Below are 21,573 nucleotides of genomic sequence, written 5' to 3'. Positions count from 1 at the left end.
CCTAAGACTATGACAACACTGCAAACACAGGTGGACAGCCAACATATATATATATATATATATATATATATATATATATATATATATATATATATATATATATATTGGTTATTTTTTTAGTACTGCTTTTACGGGTAACGTTCCGAATGCCGCCTAGACGGCAGTTACGATTGGTGGCTTACCAATGTGGAGCATAAGTTCGTCTCCTTCTTTTGCAGGCCGTCTCACCAGCCAGTTGCGTTACACCACCACTGCCACCATGCGGGAGTATTCACTGGCGGCCATGGCTGTGTGCGCGAATGCTGAACGCGTGCTGATAACGAGCTTCCAAAGTTTTTTTTTTTTTTTTTTTTGCAACGTGCATTTCGCATTATCAAATGTGCCGGTCTTAGCAGCCTATTGACGTGTGCTCGTTCTGAGCATGCGCTCTAAACAGCACCCACAAATATGGCCGCCTAGCGAATACTCCCTATACACGCGCGACGCGGGCGGAGCACGAGAAGGCACGGACTGTCCTCGTGCACGTACTGTCGCCTGCCTCCCACATGCAGTTATGGCGGCGTCACGCGGGTCTGGAAAACTTAGTGAGATTGGCCTATTGAAATAGCTTTCAAAATGCCAACGGCTATTCTCTCGTGTAATGCCCGTCAATCCTGATAAATACATGAAGTTCGATAAATACACATTTCTTTCCGTCAATTCGGGCAATATTTTATGACCAGCTCTGCAGGTGGTTATTGCTAATAGACCGGTTAGGGCGAGAGATTTCTCGAAATTTTTTTTTTATTACTTCCGTAAGACGACAGATTCCCTCTTATACGTTTAATGGCACAACGCAAGGACCTCGCCACGTCCCCAACCTCGTGATCCCCGTGGAACCTCCACGTCCGAGGAATTTCGACATCCACACAGGCTCGGAAAGCCTGCCGAAATGGAGCGACCGGTGAGCGTTTGTAAACAGAAAAAGGGTCGATAAAAATCTGTTTGTCAACCAGTCAAACTTGCCTATAAAAAACATTCCGTTACTTTTTCTGTACCACGTTTTACTGCAGCTCCCCGTAGGGTGACGAGGCCTGTCAAGCACTGGGTGACACTGCTTTTCTTTCTCAGGGTACACATGGATTGATTGATACATAGAATGAATGAAAGACGGCACACCGTGTGGCTCTCACCCGCATTCCGTTTTCTTTATTTTTTTTTATTTTTTTTTATGCAACCGATTTACACGACGGACCGATTCGCGATTTTCGTGAGCGGACCGTGTACCACGTGACCGGTACGTCACTGATTCCTGCGATCTGCGCCTCGTCCGCTCACGTGTGGAGTGACAAAGTCGAGCGCCTTTTCACTCACCGATTTTTGCCGGGAGACTGACTCGAAAAGCGTTCAGTCAGGAAACGGTACAATGTTTTCTTATTTATTTATTTTCTTGACGAATAAAAAAAAAAGGTGCATCGTTGTGCTTTGTGCGTTCGCTTAATAATTTTGTCGCGCAATTCTTGGTTCCGCGCGTGAAAGACACTGCAAAAGCTATGCCCGGCTGACGCGGCGCAGGCTCCGGTATACATATACGTAGTCCTCCGGGTCCGTGTCAAGAAGCTTCCGTCGAAACTCGTCCAGCACGCCGCGATAATTCCTGCACGTGCAACGAGCTTTCACTGATCAAGACCTTTCCTGAGACCGTGGTGTACTTTAGTGTTACGCACGAGCGCGGAGTGCGTGAAGGCATCTCCAAACGCCCCTCCGCGAGCCCAGAACTTCGTCGCTTCTACGCCGAACCCTTCTCGAGCAGGACCATGTTTGTGTCACTGTCATGCCTCGGTTTAGTAAAGCTAGTGGCGCTTCGCGCGAAGTCTATATCACGGTGTTTTGTCTCGATCTGTGCGTAACAGCGGCGTACGATTCATTATCGCGGTAGCAAACGTCGATTTCTCTCTTAGACAACGGTGCCACGGTGCGATGTTGGGAGTTTCGCGGCACTGTGTGCGGTGGCGAAGAGGTTCGGTCCGTCCTCGCTGTTCGCCATCTCCCTCGTGTGGATGCCCTCGTGAGGCGGACGGACCGCGCGGACATGTCACGTGATCAACCCGTCCGCGGATCTGTCCGTCGTGTGAATCGGCCATTAAAAACCCCAGATTAGCCGTTGTACCGCATTCGCTCATCAACAGCTGAGTGAAAAGTCGCCCGTTGAGGCAGACTAACTTCCGGCTGTATGAACCTAAACACAATTTATTTCTGCGACACAAGCGAAAAACGGAAGTCAACATTTATGTAAACTATAAGCCCGTTTTAACCTTTCTGCTCTGCTCGCTTACGCGCGTCACTACGCAGCATTCCAGGTTTATATAAAGCCAGTAATTGGGAAAAGCGGCAACGCCACCCGCGTAAACAGCCCCACCATGTTTTGAAGGGAGGGCAAGAGCAAGCGGGTTTAAATCCGTCGCGTGAGTCACCGCGACAGCCCTGACGTGCTTTCAGCGGCGAAAAATCATATTTTCGTCGCCTACGCTTCAGTTCCGAGAGAATTCGCCGCGTGGGAGGACGTGACGTAACACGACCAATCTTACGTCACAGCGTCTCTCTCTTTTTTTTTTTTTTTTAATTCGAGCGGCTTTGCAAGAAAAACAGCTCGAGCGCCGAAGGAATGAGTCAGCTAAGCAATCTACTTAAACAGTGTATACCATTAACACGCCCGAGCTGCAAAAGACGTAAATAAAATTATAAAAAAACTCCTAATTATTCTGAAGAAAACACATCGGAGTCATTCGCACAATTCTTATTTTTAGTGTTCCCGTCAACAAGCGGAGGGAAGTCGAGGGAAAAAAAAAGATACATAAACGGAAAACAACTGCAATTAAAGGAAAAAAAAACTCAGCGCACGTGGCAGTGGAGAACAGCCTACATCTATCTCATTCTATTTTTAACAGAGGCGTAATCCGTAAAGAAAAACATGAGGCCTCGTAATTTGTTTACAACGACGCCGTGCATAGACTAAAAACAAAAAAAAAAAATTCATTTTATTTAGTTCTACGGATGAACAGTCGAAAGGCACGGAAACGTTTTGAGCTACGCTGCCTTATGGTCTATAGACCAACACACCGCTTATAGAGACGCCCGCGTTTTCCCACACCGGGTGATGCGCGTGCGCAAAAACCGGATTCGGACGAGGGGATCCGTCTGTGCATGATCAGTGCAGACAGCAGCGTTATCGCACTGCAGTGACGTCGAGAGTCAAGCTGGTCTAGTCTATACGAACTTTTCTGGGCTTGGGCGTCGCGCTAAGATCATCTTCATGTGAAGGGAAGTGAGTGCGACGATTTAAAGGCCGACGAGCAGTTCACGCTTTCCACTTTCCTCCCGCTTCCTTCTCTCCCTCCTTCTACACTATCCACCGTTGCCCGTTTCCTCCTCCCCCATGGTGAGGAGGGGGATCTTCTGCCTTGCAGAATTTCGAGTCTGGTCGTCGGCCTTTAACGGGATTCCCCCTCCCCCTCTCATACCCACAAACACACTAAGATTATCGTAGAAAACTACCTGAATCGGTGTATAATTATTTACACATCGATTCAATTTTCCCGCTAAATTTAGCTGGAAAACGCTCCCAGCTAAACATAACGGGGCCTAAGTCCGCTTCCACTTTTGCCGTCTTACACTTAACTTTTAACTATCTCTCTCGCGCGCTATATATATATATATATATATATATATATATATATATAACACCAGTCCCACATGCAATCTGTGGAAAAAAAAAGAAATCTGAAAAAAAAATTTTAAGCTGAATGAACTAAGGCATTCGGTTAATAATACCGTTAAGAAACAACCAAAACTATTACGCAACTCCAGTCGATCGCGTAAACGTAGCTCATACATCACCAGGATAAAATTAAAACACACACACACCCGAATGAAACATCAACGTAAGAGCCCGCCCTCGCGGTCTGTCCCACGCACACACTAAAACACCTGCCAACACACGCAGTGTCCTGTCAGCGCCGCGCCCGCACAGCTTACACACAGGCGCGCAGCGTTACGAAACATACTATAGGGCGCAACCCCCACCAACTCTCCAGTGACGCGCGTGAAGCTTTCGAAGCGACCCGGAATAGCCCTTTTACACCCGCGGGCACGCATACACATTCATTCGGCGGCAACGCGGACCGCAAACTCCTCTGTTTCTTGCACGACGGTTGCAATGATGCCAGAACACAGAGGTCTTATTGGCTGATTGGAAAAAAGAGTGAAGAATAGAAAAGAAATAGAATTTAGGGTTCAGGTGTACCCATTCTTCTTTCAATCAAAAGCCCATAAGAGCTCGGCGTCGTTATGACGTCAGCACAACTGCCGCAAAAGAAGCAGACGATCTGCTCTCCGCAAACCAGACGACGCGGAGATCGAGCAAGTCGTCTGCTTCTTGCACGGAAGTTCGTCTGAATGGTTTTGATCGAAAGGAATAGTGGGTAGACCTCGATGCTTCATGCCTCGAGGTCCATCCACTATATATAATTTTCTGTTTCAATCAGTCGATAAGAGTTCGGCGTTCCGTGATCACCACAACCCGTGTACAAGAAACGGAGGAACCAGTGCGTATCTGCCACACCGCACACTCAGCTGAAAGGATAAAGTGCCACGTGACATCAATTTCCTCGCCAGATGTAGCGGGCAAACCGAGTTGATGTATAGGTCTCGTGACGTCAGGTCACGTGATACCAATTTCCCCGCCAACTTTAGCAAAAAGAAATGACGTCACTGCGCCACCTCGGTGCACCGAGACGAGAGCGCGCGGGGCTCTGGTTGGAACGATGAGCGGGGTAGACCGAAAGCTGCCTTGGTCTCCACTCGTGGAACGTTTTAGAACGCGGAACGCCGGTTTTAGCCTTCGAACGCTTTCGACGAGTGCAGTGGACACAGAGGCAGCTATTTTGAAGTCTACCCACTAATCGGTCGAACCAGAGCTCGACGTTCTGAAGTCACCACGCGCTCTCTCCTCCTCTCCCTCGCTTTCTCAGTACATGGAAAGGTTCCATTGCTACGACGTCACCCCGAATTAGCGCAATCAGGAAAGCGCAAGCCTGGGTCCTGGGGAACTTGGTTACGCACCAGTTTGAACGACAACAACGACGGAAAGCAACGTGCAGCTTTACCGCTTCTTTTTTTTTCTTTTTGGTTTACGCACGGAGAAAAGGTGCACGCACGATGTCACGTGTTTACAAGCTGACCATTGGAAACTACTTGTGTATATTTATCTGCTCGACGACACAAAACACGCTGGAGAGAAACGACCTTGTTCCGCGTCGTAAATACAGCCGGCCGCTCGACACTCCCTGGCGTGCCCAACTAAACGCACGAAACAAGAAACATCACTCGCCAAAACATGCCACGGTCCACCAAAAAAGCAACAATAAAAAAAAAATTGAGAAACTAAAAAGCCCATGCCCGAAAAACATCTTCGGCATCTTTCACGCACTCCGCGTACACGCATTTCTCAACCACCCTGCTACCCCCCAGAAAAAAAGAAAAAAAAAAAACAAGGAAAAAAAAAACCCTCAAAAACCGAGGAACACGCGCACGGATGCTACCCATTCCCTTCGAATACCCTCACCCTTTAAATGCACAGCCCCTTGCCACCCCTGAAACCATCCGCTCTCGCTTTTCACCACCCTCGCCCTCCTTTGCTTTTCCTTTTCACGCTGGTTCCTGTTTTCTGCCGTCTACGAATTCACTTTTCTTCCTTTCCACTCCAGTACGCAAAGCAAGAACCCCTTCCGCTCTCTCCCTATCCCCCCTCCCCCCTACAAATCCAAACCACACCGCAACGACCTTCTCTCCCTTTTACCCCCATCCCTCTCAAATACCCTCGCCTACAAACACAAATATAGACAAACGCAAATGTTGTGGAGTGAGGAGAGTTGTTTGATATGGAGAGCAGCAACTGGTCTCTGGCATTACCCTCTCTATTGTATATATGTATATGGCTAGAGAGAGAGAGAGAGTGAGACATGCGAGTGGGCTGAATCGCCCCCTTCGGGAAACGGGCCCCCTCGCCAACGTTACGGACGCGACCGGTCCTCGCGGGGGCATCGCCTGTGCTGGCTGGTAGCAAGTGCAGCGCTGGGGGCAAGTGTTTTCGGGGCGCAGCTGCAAAAGGAAAGCGGCCAGTGCCGTGGACGAGCCGCCCGGACATACACCACGACACCCTCGCACATAGATGCCCGGGGCCTCGCATCCCTATGGACCGATTTTCGAGGGACGCGCTCTTTTACGCCCGTAATTTGGCCAATCGTGGAAAGCCGATCACGGCGACGCTTTTGGTAGCAGCGCACGTTTCCTAATCACTGCCCCACATATCTCGTATACATCTGCCGAGCGCGTGGGCCGGACTTGGCAACGTACGCGGCTGCCACGCGGAGGAGGAGGAACGGAGTTTGAACCCCACGGCAGGTTCGCACCACATAACAATAATCGAAGTCTAGGTGCACCCGAATTTCGACGTCATCACGCCTAGATCGAGTCGAAGACACCGACTGGATACGAGCGCTGCTACCTTCAGCGCTCGCGGCTGGGCCTCGCCTCCGATCGACGCGTGGAAGGACCCTCAGCACTGGGTCCCCCTACTAAGGTCCAAAACATGCTCAAACGTACCGTGTGTGTAAGCAGTCAGCCTTCAGTTGCCGACTTAGGATGCTCGATACCGTCTGTTTTAGTTGGTAGGCACGAGTTCGCCTCATTCAACGTTTCTTTTCAGTTTTACATCCGTTTGACATTGTTTCAACCGCCATATATTGCACTATAATAATCGTAAAAAGGACGGACTCAGCCTTTTCTTTTTTGCGTCTGATTCGTATTAATTATTGTAGGGGGTAATGACCCGGTACATTACTAACTTCCGAGAACGATACACAATGCAAACAATTATCGCTTGCTTTCTCCCCCCCCCCCCCCCCCCCCCCTCCGTTTTGTTTTTTTTTTTTTTCTTTTTCGTAAAAAGTTATGTGTATAGCTTTTCGTAGCAATTCCATGTGACAAAGCAAAAAAAAATCGTCTGTCGCCACCCCCCCCCCCCCCCACAAAAAAAAAAAAAAGAAAAGACGTAAATAATAGTATGATAACCTTTCTTTGGCGTTTCATGCTTAACCCAAATGGCTTCGTTTAGGTATGGTGCCTGGAACGCGTCTCCGACTGGTGTGTTTACCGTGTCCAAAAAAAGTGGTCCCTCGATTTCCGCCTGATGACGTCATAGAAGTGTCATGCTCTCGCCGGTCGCGACCCTGGCGGCGTCCCAACAGTTGTAGTACAAATAGCAGACCGCTGTTTTGCTGCAGGTCGCTCTCCACTGTGGTAGTTCGCGGAAGCTAGAGCAGCCGTAAGTTGGGACGCCGTGACGACAGCGACACTCGCGTTCGCTCGTGCTTTTCGCCAGCATTTCTACGGCCAACCGCCAGGATCGCGACAGGCAACAGCATGACACTCCGGCTTCTGTGACGTCATTTGTTGCCACTTTGGGACCACTTTTGGTGTATGGGCGGGATAGGGCGCTAAACACACCAGTCGAAGACGCGATCCAGGCACAATAGTTTAGATTCCAGGGCATGCGCGGCTCTCGCGGCTGTCACGTTGACCACACCTCTGCTCATAAACAACGAGTAAACGTGCCCACGCAGGTTCGACTTTTTGCAACTTTCAACGCCAAGTTCGACAAAATTTCGACAAATGCTCGGGTAATACGCGCATGCGTGTAATATTTCCTTTATATCATACTACGACGTCAACTGTTTATATGGTAGCTTCTAAACTGCGTAAGTCTAAAGTCTAGAACGAGCTACTAAATAAATCATTTTTTTGCAATAAAACAAAAATTGCGTAGTCGGGCAACACGCCGTTCGAGAAGTCGAACAGTGAATCAAATTTTGACGAGAGCTCCAAGGTTCGCCGAAACCAGCCGTCGAACCCCGCGATTCGACGAGTCGGCGACATCCTCGCTGACAATGAGTAGATTACGATTCAAAGCAAACGCATTGCGCGCACAACATAAAATAAAACAATAACCCCTCGAGGTGCGGCGACAACGTTCAACAATTATACTACACCGTGACGCGCTCCTGCAGGAGGCTGCGAAGAAAGGAAGCGGAGACTTTCCAGCACACGTGCTGACGCGGCGTCACTGGAGGCGCCGCGGTGCGCTCCGTAATCAGTTTGTTTTTCTCCGTCGGCGCCAAACAGCCCAGCAATAAGTTATCAGCTGGAGTATCGCGTGTCGCCCGACACACCAGTATAGAAAAAGACGACACCGAGATTAAGTCACTCTCATTCATCGATAAACCCCCCGTCGTCGTCGTCGATAAACCCTCTCGCCGCAAAGCGATGTGTCGTCGGCGGTTCGCGGCCAAAAACGCGCGGTGCAAACTGCTGTCCCACAAAATACAGGCTGCAGACACTTGGGAGTTTCAGGAAACCGTATCTGCACATTCGATTACGGTAACGCGATGGGTCGTCGGGTACGAACTGCGCACGTGACATGCGCAGATCGTACCGGACCCCCCAACGACCGCAGCGAACGCCGCGTCTTTTGTAACGACGAATGCACAGTGTGATCCCCGGCTCCTCCGAAGTCGTCGTCGTCGTGTGGCGCGGCTACGCGAAACCGGGCGCGTTCCCAAACCGGAAGCGGCGCCGCGTCTGAACGAGAGTTGCGTCAGACGAGTCGAACACCCCAAGTTCCTGAAAGACGCGGCCTTGGGCATTACGCGCGGCGCCTCCATTGTGCTGTCAGGGGACCGAACGCGCATCTCTTTCCCTCCCAGCGCGTACGATTTCCCGCATCCGCTAATAACGTATACTCTTCGTCCGCGACACGCGCGCGCGTACGTCTACGGAGACGGTACGAGGTGCCACCGAGAAGCCCACCGAAACTAATTTTGTAGCGTGAAAAGAGAGGGCAGCACGGTCGATGCGCGCGCGCAGCAGTCTTCGGGCACGTCCCCAACTTTCTCGGACATCAACGCCTCGGCGCACATGCACTGAAATGATAATTTCAACTGAACAGCAACAAACGTCGCGATGTTCTCCGGGAACGTCTTACCTAACAGTCATAAAACATCAATGAGAAGTTATTAAAACTTCCGGGCGCGTATAGACGCTATAAACACGCACCAGATCCCAGCCGCCATTGCTGACCTGCTCTCGTCTTATCGAGATGGCGAGTCACTGAAACGGGCGTTGACGAGCCTCAACAAAGGCCAGTGCTGGGGACGATAGATTAGAATCTAAGATGGCAATAACCTGGCCTGCTGTGATAATGGTGTAGTGAAGCACACTGATTAACAGGAAACAAAAACTCAAGGTCGGTTATGGCGGCGCCCATGTACAGCTGCTTAATAACGTCTATATTGGTTTTGTTTTCACACCTTTCTTTATTGTTTTTCATTGAATCTTATGGGCTACATTCCCAAAATTATAATTTTTTGCTTTTTCTTGGGAAAAGTTTGTAATGTTCCAAGCACTGTAAGTGCCTGAATGTCATGTTAATATTTCCCTGAAAAAAAAAAAAAAAAAAACTCAATTCGTCGGCTCTTCCTTTGCATCGGGTGGCATATTCTACATCGGGTGAGCAGAGCCCGCGCTCAGCTCTGAGCAGAAGTTATCGCTTATTTTTCTGCCCCCAAGTCGTCAAGTCTTTGCTCAAAGAACTCGGTGGCATTTCCGGCTCATTTTCCCTGACAGGGCTCGCTTTTTGAGAATATCCCTGACAATTCCCCGATTTTTCGCCGTAATTAAGAGTTCCCTGACGATTTCCGGTTTTCCCGGTCGTTAGACACCTTGGACAGGGAGCCGACGTGTTGTTGAGCGCTAATTCAACAACAGGTGGACCCGAACGGTCACTGAAACATGGGAGAAAATTTCGGCAAAGCAGCGAGGCTCGCCACCGAGGCTCACCCTCTTTCATAGCGTCGGTCCGCACCGTTCTGTCCTCACGAAAATCGTCCGTACTCACAGGCGTACAAGGCGGCCGCTACGACGCAATGAACACTTCGACTAAAAACAGGAAGAAGCACCTACGACAGCGGCGCTCGTCAAGGACTGTAACGACGAACCTTCGTGTCAATAAACAAAGCACAAAATGTCTCGCCCATCGCTTTGAAGAAAAATTTTCGGAGCAGCGTTAGGTGCGCTCCAGTTTGCTGCAGTGAAGTTCACCTTGACAAGAATAGGTGGCGCCAGACGCCGTCCAATTCCCATTCCCCGATTTCGGAGCAGTTTGGCGCAATTTCGGGCATTTTTGAGAATTTTTATCAGGATAGCGCCAGAAATCCTTTTGGCGGAAAATGGCGCAATCGGTGCAGGAGTAGAAGGCCTTTATATTTGTTTATTTATTCTTTCGTAAAATGCCGCCGGCCGGCAATTGCTGGTCAAGGCATAGAGGTGGATACGCAAGATCGAGGCGTGAATCATGCAGAAATGCATAACACCTGCAGAATTTCTATTTTACAGGGAACATAACTTGGCAACATGGTTAGCCACTCGTAATTAAAGCAATTCATCTATGGCTCTAGCGCAAGATTCGAATGTAGCGACGCTCGCAATGCTATCGGGGGCAACTCCTTCGCGTTGTGGACAGACCCAAAAAAAACGAAAAACTCGGCACTTGAAACTTGACAGCAAGTTTATCATGTTTCTGCCTCGTATCACGGCTGTTATTCTACTTCAGATAGCCCTCGAACTTTCATCGAATCTTATCACTTATTACAATGTACACAAATGTCAAATGCTTCCTTCTCCTACGACTATTTGTTTTCTTTTTTCTTTACAACACAAATAAAACCGCAAGCTGCCTCGTAAAAGTGGCGAAGAGCATAGACCTGCACATACCGCATAGTGTTCTTTTTTTGATGACATACGATTACTACTCGCATAACTCGGGGCAACGGTTTACGAACTGATAGGAATAGGCACTTCGATTGGACACCGTAAAGCGGCCAGCGTCCCATTATTCGCGGTCACGTGAAAGTATAAAAAGAACAAAAGACCGACAATAAAAGCTCCCCTGGCGCCACTTCGCCGCGTTTATCTGGTATCACCCCCGGGGGGAAGGCAGGGATCAACTTGGCACGTGCGGCGGTGGAAAAGAACAGCTACGAGTAGATTTCTGCTACGCCACTACAGTCACTGACAGAAGGACAACAACAGGGCGGTCTCATTCTGTTGGTGAGCGTGGAGACACGGACAGCAACGCAGTTCTCGCCATAATAGACCGAGAGAAACGCCGGAGACCACCGACATAAAAGCGACGGCTGGCCAACCGGCTAGAAACATTCGGGTTCCTTCGAGTCCAGAGAGTACCAGGGTGTGTCGAAGAAAACGTTGCAGGGTGTTTCGCGTCGCGGAAATGAACTACGCGTCGAAAAAATCTCAAACTTCCCACAAAGGCAACCCTGACGGGGAGTATAGGTTTACGATAGTTTTTAGATTTTATTGGTATCCCGGTCAAAAGCTAGAAGGGTCAAATGCTTGTCGGGAACGCGAGAGGAAGCTAAAAGCGCGAAACCCCGAAGGGTGGAGCAGACATTTGCGTTTGAGTGTGATCCGACTGCGCTGCAACCGCTCCCCACTGCTGGTGGTAGTTAAACGTTTTTTTTTTTTTTTTATGAAAGGGTTACGTCAGGGTTTCTTGACAAATATTATCTAGCCCCACTGCTTACGACGAGAGAGCACAATGGCGCCATCTATCGGCTAGTTGTGTAACACTCACGATCTGCGTACAAAGAGAGTGACGTTTTCGGAGTCCGTTTAAATCTCGGAATAATTACCAATATTTACGCAACATATAAAAAAAAAAAAAAACGTAACTTTTCTTTTAATAGTTCAGGTCCCTAAAATGGCTGCGCCCCTCGTCCGCCAGGCGGTGCCAGATCGGTCTCTAATTTACGCGCATGCGCTTAAGTAGTCACAGTCACAAGTTCGTCTAACTAAACACACAAATTCCGGGGAAAAAAAAAAAGGGGGGGGGGGGGGGTCGGACCTAGTGGAGATGCAAACTGGACAGGTATGGCGGCACGTGCACCATAACACGCTCCTCTTCCACAGAAAATACAAATATGGCTAAATTTAATTTGTGATCAAACTTAAAAATGTGTATAAATTACTTCGCAAAAATAAATTAACTAAATTGGTACCAGTCTATTGCCCATGAAGGCGATTGCAGGTGTACAGTATTCAGTAAGCAATATGCGCTATGAATCTTTTAAGATACAAGGCTTTAAATGTGCCACCACAAAGTCAAAGGTGCCATGTGTTTTTATATATATATATTTCTGGCATGAATTATACAAAACAAAAATTTAATTGAAACTAAAATAAGCCGCGCATTAGACATATAAAAATTAGTGTTTTCTTTTCGTTTTATTCATCTATAAACTGACAGAACTGGGCACGAAAATGAAACAGCTGAAATATAACATTTCACCTTGTTCCACTTCAAAATTTTTGTAAAAAGAAAGAAATTTTCGAGAAAAAAATTTAGAAGAACTTTTTTTTTTACTGCGGTAGCGGGGCTCCTATATATATATATATAGGTAAATCAAAACAGCCTCTCCGACACGAGTGTTACATTTCAAATATGTAACCACCCATGCACTTGTAATGCTTGGGTTAGTAATGCGAACCAGCGATTTTCCTCCGCCAGGCTGCGTCAGCTCGTTTTCAAATGTATGCGCACGCGCACGAGAGTCCGAACCCCTCTTGTCGAACTTGGCGTTGAAAGTTCCGAGAAAGTCGAACTCGGTCGTGTCGGCGCGACGGACTCATTATTTCGCAGTTCATTCACCAACGCAACCAGGCACTAAATGGTGTCGAGGGGCCAGACTATATATAATGGCATAATGGCCACCGTCTAACCACCACCACTCCAAGCAGAAAACAAAACGCCGGACACAATCGAGTCGACAGTTCAGTCCGCCGCACATCCAACGACTCCCAGAAACCGAGCTACGCGCAAGGAAAAAAAAAAAAAAAAGTTCCAGAAGATGCAGCACCAAAAAAAAAAACTAAAGAAAAAAACACCGGATGTGTTCTATACAAGCAAAATAAGAAGAGGAAAAAAAAATAAACACAAGGACTGCAGCCGAGCAAGACCAAACGCAACGCACGTGGCCAGGAGCCAAAGCCACCCTCTCTCACTCCGGAATAACACTCGGAGACCTACAACTACAACAACACCCTCCCCCTCCTCTATCTCCCTCGCAATAAACAAAAAGATAAAAACAGACCGACAGAGAGAAAGCAAAAAAAAACCAAGAGGGAAGTGGAGAGAGAGATGCGCCGGCGCATCCCTCGACGAACAGCAGCTCGCCCAAACAAACCGAAAGAAAAGACGAAGATAGGCGAAATACTAAAGCGAAGCCAGTGCGTCGACTCAGCCGACTTCTGCTTTCGCCTCTGCCCTCCCTCCCGCCGCCGTAGTACCAACAACATCCGCTCCTCGACTGCAAAGAAAGGAAAGAAAAGCACAATTTTTCCGAGTGAACCAGTCTCTCTCCCTCGTTCTTTCTCATTTTTCTCCTCCCCCTGCGAGGAAGGACATCAGTTGGCGATAAGCTAAGCGGCGAGCCAAGCGAGCGAGCGAGCCAGCCGAGCCAACGCCGCCGAGCCTACCAGAAAAGCTACCCGCGGAGGCGAGCCAGCCAAGTCGTCGTCTGACTTTTCGGCATCTCCCTCCCCATGTAGTTTCTACCTCCCTGTTGGAGATAAAAAAAAAAAAAGCGCCCCCAGCTGATGGTGCTTTGGGGGTAATAAAAGTCGCCGCGGTACCCGAGTAAGCTGCCGTGAATTCAACGAAATAACACGCACGAGCAATTAAAATAATAATAATTTGGAACAGATTTTAGTTTTGGAAAGAGGGGAGCTGCTTTTATCTACACAGTGATGATGCTGGGTGCCTGTACCGCCACCTCGGAGATGATTTAAATTGTTTATTTTGATCGTTTTGCTCGTACGGAGCTTGTTACCCGAACTAAGGATTGTAACCAACATTCCGGGCGTCTTCGATAGACCTTCCGCCACACTATGCGAGAAAATTACCCAGGCACAACTCGAAGCACGCTCCTTGCTATTTGGACAATTCGTTTCTTAAAATGTATAGAAAAGCCCAGTCATCGCTGAACGTCCGACTAGTTTCAGGATAAGAGCAGTTTCCCACCAGTGAGCGATCTTCGATTTGTGACCAAGAAACGGTTATTTTTATCGCAAAACCTGTGTTGTTCGACCGCGGGATGTGAGGATCGAATAGGGGCGCCACGAGAAGTTTCGTTGTCGAGAACCTACAATACTCGAGCGTGTCCGACAACCGCGGGGTCAAGTCAACATGGTCACACACGTATCAAACATGTCCATGACTAAACCGGTTAAACAAAGTCCCCCCCCCCCCCCCCCCCCCCCCCGGACTTTGTTTGACCGCTGTCCGTGCTTCTCTGCAACGTGAAAATCCCCGAAGAGAATGCACTCTAGAAAAAAAGCCCGTGCGTCTGCTTTCCCGCACAACACTCGGAGAGCCAATCACCGCTACTTACGGAGGCAGCTCAGCGAATGACGATGCCGAAAATATCTTTAGACCAAAAAAAAAACGCAGTCTGGTTTGTGACATTAAGCAATGCAAGAGTGACGTTTTGCATTGCTTAATGTCACAACTCACGCTACGTTTTTCGGTCGAAACATGTTTCGGCATCGTCATTCGCATCGTTGTGCGGGAAAGCAAACGCACGGGCATTTTTTAGAGTATGACGTTCTTTGCTTCGAGAACGTGGCATCAGCGCAGGAACTGCTGCGTCGCGCGCAAGGCGAGCGTGCCGCCGGGCGAAGTTAATTCGTCAGTTACTCGTAGCATATTCACCCCCACGGGGTTACATCCTTTCTTGTTACACTCGTGCCACTCGAGAACCCTTTCTTCTGCATTTTAACGTGGGCCGTTGGACGGTTCTGTTGATTACGAAACAGTTGTTTGTCCATTCGTATACCCTGCCTCCTCCTATTTTGTCGTATCCGCAAATAAATGAATAAATAAGCTCACGCGCACACCTATAATACCTCTCCGACAGTCAAACGTACGTAATATGCCCAGCGTATACGAACTATGTGCCAGTCATCCTGGGTTCAATACCCACCCCTGCCCGTTTTGATCTGAACGAGCGGCGTGTACCCCACTGGCTAAATTTCTCATGCATGGCGTGTAACAATGCCGCCATACCCCGAAGGCAGACGCTAAATTCACGCTGTCTAAACAACTGACGTATAATTTGACTTCAAACTAAGCAAAAACTTGTTTTTTTTTCTTTCTTTTTTGTGACGTGGCAACGAGCATTGTTACTACTATTTATGGAGCAACAAACAATGGAAGTTCGTTGACCGCAATACTTTTTCTTCTGCGTGTGTGCCACTGTGTGAAGCGTGTTATCGTTCTAGTGGCGCAGTTTTGCAGCATGTAGATGGCGTATATTCATGACGTGACAACAAGCATAGTTTCCACAATATATGGAGGGCCGAACAGTGAAAGACTGTCAATCGCAGTACTGCAGCTTCAGTGGTGTAGTCAGAGGAGAGACTTATGGGACTTCAGCCTCCCCCCCCCCCCCCCGCCTCCCTCCCCCCTCCCCCCTCCCCTGGTGAAATCCAGCGGCAGTCTCGAACGAAGCGATTTACAGCGCGTGTCCCTGGTTTGAGAGGGTACGTCAGTGTTGCCCGACTGCGCTGGGCTGTGGAGTTTCTTGTCAGCGGGCTCTGGCAGCCTGCGTAGGCGCACTTCCGGACGCTGTTGGAGGCTTAAATGTCGCGTTCTATTTTTTCTTTCGTGTTCTATGACGAATAGAATTTCTCGGGGTTTTTAAGAATTCATATTACTATTTTTGGGAACAAAAACAAAGAAATGAAAGCTCTTTTGCTGAGTCCATGCGCGACAAAACAAATGCAAGTGAAATGTTTGTTTCATCTTATGTCAATCTTTTTACGGCACCATACACACAGCCGTGTCAATCTACAAAGGTCTTAACCAAAAAAAATATTTGACCACACAGAATATTCGAACCGCATAGATATCCTCTGCCCACAATATGAAATTCAACCAGTCTCATCAATTGAACAGCATATACTGTATGTAGCTCACGGTGCTGCGTTATCCGAACACGATTTGAAAAAGGTCTGAAATAACACAGCACATCCAACATACAGTGTCGACGATAGTCACTTCACGACGATCGGACGGAATCCGGCGTGTCTTTGAGCACATGTAGAAAAGAGATGCTTTTTTGTACAGCTTCAAAGTAAATGAACAAACGTGTATATTCTAGGGTGCCTACATTCACACGAAGGCACTCTAGCCTACATGTTTCGGCGCTCCGCATGTAGGCACCCTAGTCTATTCCGTCCCCAAACCCCGGACCCGCCCTACCTAGGGAGCCTTCATGTGCACTTTGCTAGGGACATGAAAGCACTCTAGCCGTACCAGCTATTTTTCGCGAAGACCCGGAACACAAGCCGGGAAGGCTTTTTGGAGATTATCTCAACGGAAATAATCCTCCAAGAACGTCGAATGGCCCACGTCGCGGGCTGCTTGACGTTCGCTCTCTTCGTTCGTTTCCTGCCAAGGCCGAGCAGGCTACGAGCCCTGGTATTCTCTGGTTCTCCATAGTGGAAGATAACACACAAAGGGTAAGCATCCTAAACAGGCAAATAAAGTAAACACTTCCAAGCCGGCGAACTCCTGATGCACAATGCAGGTGGAGAGTCACGCTGACCGGGTTTCCACAGCTCAGGCAGGTGGCAGAAATTTCTGGTTGATAGGGGTCGCTCGGTTCGCAAAATGGCGGCGGCCAGAGAGCTTCTTTTGCAACGGTCTATATTATACACACGCATTTTGACCCCCCCCCCCCCCCCCCCCCCCTTTTCGCACCCCAAGTCATGGACATCCCAGCCACCTCAGCCCGATCCCCCGAAGGTCATCCTGCTGATACCCCACACTGCCTCGTGATAGGGGGAGAAAATTGGTTGAGGAGGGCGGGAGGAATCTTATGTTTGTCCTTTGAGACTTAGGCTAGGGGGCGCAAGCTACCGACCGTTACAAAGGGTATAGGCATTAACATTAATTAACTGAATGCAGTCCCCCCCCCCCCCCCCCCCCCCTCTCCGGAAAAGGTTTCTGGCAACGCCACTGCGCAGGTTTTTTTTGTCTTCCTTTTTTTTTTTTTGAGGGGGGGGGGGGGTATATATACGACACGTGTCACGGTTTTTCAGCGTGCATGCCTCTTCTGACGAACGTACACGACGTTTTCAGCCGCACCCGGTCGTTTACAAACGTTTTTCCACATCTACACTACTGGACATGCGCTTAACCCCTGGAAACCGTTCAAAAAGAACGCCGCCGGACCTTGGCCGCAGGATGGGAGTTTTGTAATCGTCTTAAAGCGGCCTATGACGTCACTTCCTCACGCCGAAACACGCGTGAACGCACGTCGGTACAACAACTGGCGGCGGTCACTTCCAAAATTCTTTGTTCTCTCCCTCTCTCTTCTAGCACACGATGCAAGTTCAACGACGCAATGAGCACCACAAAAACAAAAAAAAATAATATATATATATTTTTTTTTTGCACCCGACACGAAAACAATGTTAACCAGAACGCAAGTGGTCAGTTCAAATACATGGCTCGCACGTGCCGCCATAGCGCTAAGTTGGCAATCGTTGCTACTTGCCAAAAAAACGAAAAAAAAAAAAACGATTGTGTGAATTGTACTTCGCATAAGGTACGCAATCGGCAGCGAGGTCACCAAAATGTTCCGCTGACGTCACGCTAATGCAAGCCATGTACGTAACTTTTTTTTTTTTTTTTTTTTTTAGTTTAACCAGGAGGGAAGGAGGAGATCGCGATATTCAACTGGAAGTTCTCGAAAATCAAGCACCACCGGAATGTGGAAAATCCGCAGAAACGGCGAGATACCACAAAAAAAAAATACAACCAACACGTCATGCCTTTGCCCATCCCCACACACAAACATCTGGTGCGTCCTAAACAAGTGAGCCGCAAACTCAGCAACAAACATTGACTCACGGCTCAAAAAACAAACAAGGACCAACGCATTTGGCACGCCTTGTAAAATTCGAATTCCAAACGCACACACGTGAAATTAAACACGCGAATCTAGTTTCGCAAGAAGTTTTATGTCCATCTATTTAGAGCTCAATGTTGGTGTAGTAAAATATTAAAAAATAAATAAGAATTGGAGGCCGTGTGTTTGGTTTATGAGCTCGCTCCCGGATGGCTTGCTGAACGCGAAAAAACGCCGAAATTCCATTGCAGAGGCTGACGATGAGTGAGTCGCGATAACGAATACTTTTAACGAAATATACGGACAATTACCACCTGGGAGCAAGCTCACAAACCAGTGCGCAGATGACCAACGTCCGGTTTAAGGTATAGGCGGGGTCTCAAACTGATCAGAGTCTGGGGGCCAGATAGCTCACCCCCAAAAGACGAGGGCCAACGGAGAAGGGGGGAAGGGTGCAATGGTTTGCTATTGTGGAACAAAAACAGACATGGAGCAAAGGTGTTTTACGTTGCAAAGCAGCCGACTGTCCCAGCAACATCCCAGAAATTTTCTAGAGAAGGAACTTCGTGCTTTCTGCTTTTTTTTGTAAGCTCGCCGTTTTGCCATCTTTAGCTTTCACTTGCATATGTGACTAAGTTTGGGCCCAAACTTGATGTCACAAGAAGATTTAAAACGCGAACGTACCGGCAGTTTTCGATAGAACGAAAGCAAGCACACCGTCTTTACCTGTCGCACAATTCACTGTGCTCAACAGGCATAGAGAAAAATATCTCTTCATACTGCAGTTTTTGCTTTCGTCGCCATTTTTATTGCAGCATTACAAGAAAATTCATGTAGTTCAGAGGTATTTTCTAACACAGCTACAAGCCCGAGCTTATAAATTCATCTTTGGCAGCTGCTTGTGCTGAGCAAGCAAGAGTTCGTGCAGCCGAGGGGCCTCCTTGAGCAAAGATCTCGCCCTTGTAGCTTAGTATTGGTATCATACTTGGGTAGTAATTGAATTACAGTGATTGGATTACGGTAATTTAATTACTTTTTTTTTGTAAATATTTACTTTCCGCCAAAAGGAATCATAATTGTACTTTAATTACTTTCTAGCGTCAGTAATTGCCATATTTCAGGCACAATTACAATTACTTTTGCAAGACTGCAGCGCCGACGAATCCTCACTAAAAGCCTCAGCGCTCGCACAAGCGGCCTAGCTCTCGGTGAAACACTCGCACAACGACACGCACACACAAAACATAATTAGCGTCGCATTGGTTGTTTCCTTGCTTACACTGCGGGCTGAGAGACAATCCTTTTTGGAGCCTACCTCAACGGCGCCGTGTTGCGTCGTTTGCTGTGCGATCAGAAAACAATAGCCGAAACATGCCAAAATAATAAAAGAAAAAAAATTGAGCTTCAGCTTTTAGTTGAGCTAGGGAATTTTAATTATCTACGAAGTATTTGTTTGCCAGTTTTTTTACGTCTTTCTTTCGGTACTGTCGCATATTTGTATCTCTGAAATTTTTTCAAGTTCACTCCCTGCTGGTTTTACTTCGTATATTTTTTTGCATAAGCATTTTGGAAACTGACCTCGCACCTGTGAATATTGCCACCAATGATTCGGGAGCCTCGATTCGGTTATTATATATTTCTGAGCAATTATTATTTCAACCCTGTGTAAATAATTGACAATACCATGATGTTTGGAAGTGAATGTGGCCGTCTTAGCGCGTGTGGATTTTAGTTTTATATTAACACTTGTCGAATATAATATGAAGAATTGTCGCATTTTTATTTTCCGGGCTAAGATAACTGTCAACCCAATTTTTTCTTTAGCGACCATGCGTCTTCTAGCCCCCCATATGAAGTAATTTATTATTTATAAAAAAAAAAATATAAGTAGTATTTTATTGCCTCAAACTGTCAAGTTCTATCATGAATTCAACAAAATTCACAAAACGGAAAGGACAATACGGGGCACTTATGCAGCGATGCTTAAGCCTCCTCAAACATTCGGACAAGAAATGAACAAATACTGTATGTTGCGTTCTATACAACTCGTTTAAGTTAAATAGCCCAAGTCGGGTCACTCTCAGAAATAAGTAATTGTAAAGTATTGCATTATTTTTAAAAGTTTGTAATCAATTACTTTCACGCAGTAGTAATTGTAGTTAACTTATTTTTGAAGCAAAGTAATTCTGACTAAATTACATTTTGAAAGTACACTATTATTTACCCATGGTTGATTGATACCACCATTTCGGTTGATTTACATGAGAAAGGGCTGTGAAGCAAATGTTCAAACAATGTAATACTCCGACAAAAAAAAAAAAAAAAAACAGTGCAAAATGTGTGAACACGTTATATGAGCAGAGCTCCTTTTCGAGCGGGAATGAGTCGACTGCATGGAACTATTAATTATGGCGTATGTGGCGCTCGAGATATGGGAACGGGGCCTCGTACCCCTTCAGGTTGGATAGGCCGTAGCAATTGCTGATTCACTGCCAAAAAAAAAAAAAAAAAAAATCTATTATTGGCACTGCGAGCCCTTCAAATATGCGTCTTAGCGGGTATGCTACGCAAAAGAAAAAGGCGACGTGTTGGGCGCTCGGATGGCTTTTCAGCTCTCACAGAAAGGTTATCGAGATAGACACCCACGCTCAAAGCGACGCGCCAATTTGGCGACCGGAAGTGACGCTGCGAACAGCATCCGGTCGGTATCAAATGGCCTAGCACCCGTGTCACCTCTAACCAAAACAAAACCTTTTTTTTGTTTGTTTATCTATAACTTATATCTGCCACGTTGAAAGTTTCAACAAATATACGTCGAAATCCTTGGAGTAAAAAGTAACCGCTCAATTAAATACACGATCTACCAGATGAAGTGCAAGAAACCGACGGTGTGCACATTAAAATGAATCACCCTGCAGGACTGGGATTGTCACATTTAATTGGCGCCAGTTCACTAAAACTAATAGACTAAGCGCTCCGCAGAGAAAGTGCGACACGCAGCTTCGGTCGTCGTCGGTTGAAAAAGAGAGGCGTCAACGCGAACGCGTCGTTTTCTTGTTTGCGCGGATTTTCGCCGAAAACGCGCGTCGGAGTGTCGAGAACGCGTTGCCGCACGCCGGCGTGCATTCACCCCATCGGAGCCTCTCAGTGAATGGGTGACATAACTCGAGAAATTCCGAACGAACAACTTGCATGGAAGGAGACGACAGAAGCCTTCGCTTCGGAGAAAAAGCTTCTTTCGTCATTTTACCGTTTGTCTATTTGCTTCTCTCTAGCTTTGAGTGCTTCTTTTTAAACAACTGCGCGCCTAGCCTAAAGTCAAACACGCAAACAGAAAGAAAGAAAAAAAAAAAACGACGAAAGAAGGGGGTTAGGTTTAAAAATACGTTCTAGGCGAAGGGACAAGTGTTGCTGTTCAGAGCCGCTCACTCACGCTGCTAAAAAAGAACAAATTAAAACAAAAACACACACCTGCAAAAGTAAACAA

At 47.4% G+C, this 21,573-nt stretch overlaps 1 protein-coding gene across 1 annotated transcript in view; it reads right to left on the bottom strand.

Moving 5' to 3' along the window:
- LOC8030903 (dual specificity protein phosphatase 7) overlaps positions 1–21,573 on the bottom strand; it is a 63,738-nt gene that overhangs the window by 40,607 nt on the left and 1,558 nt on the right. The gene's annotated exons all lie outside the window — the stretch shown is intronic.

The sequence above is a fragment of the Ixodes scapularis genome, unplaced genomic scaffold (genome assembly GCF_016920785.2).
Source record: "Ixodes scapularis isolate PalLabHiFi unplaced genomic scaffold, ASM1692078v2 PGA_scaffold8__174_contigs__length_109621045, whole genome shotgun sequence".
NCBI lineage: Eukaryota > Metazoa > Arthropoda > Arachnida > Ixodida > Ixodidae > Ixodes > Ixodes scapularis.
This window is presented reverse-complemented; position numbering and strand designations above follow the sequence as displayed.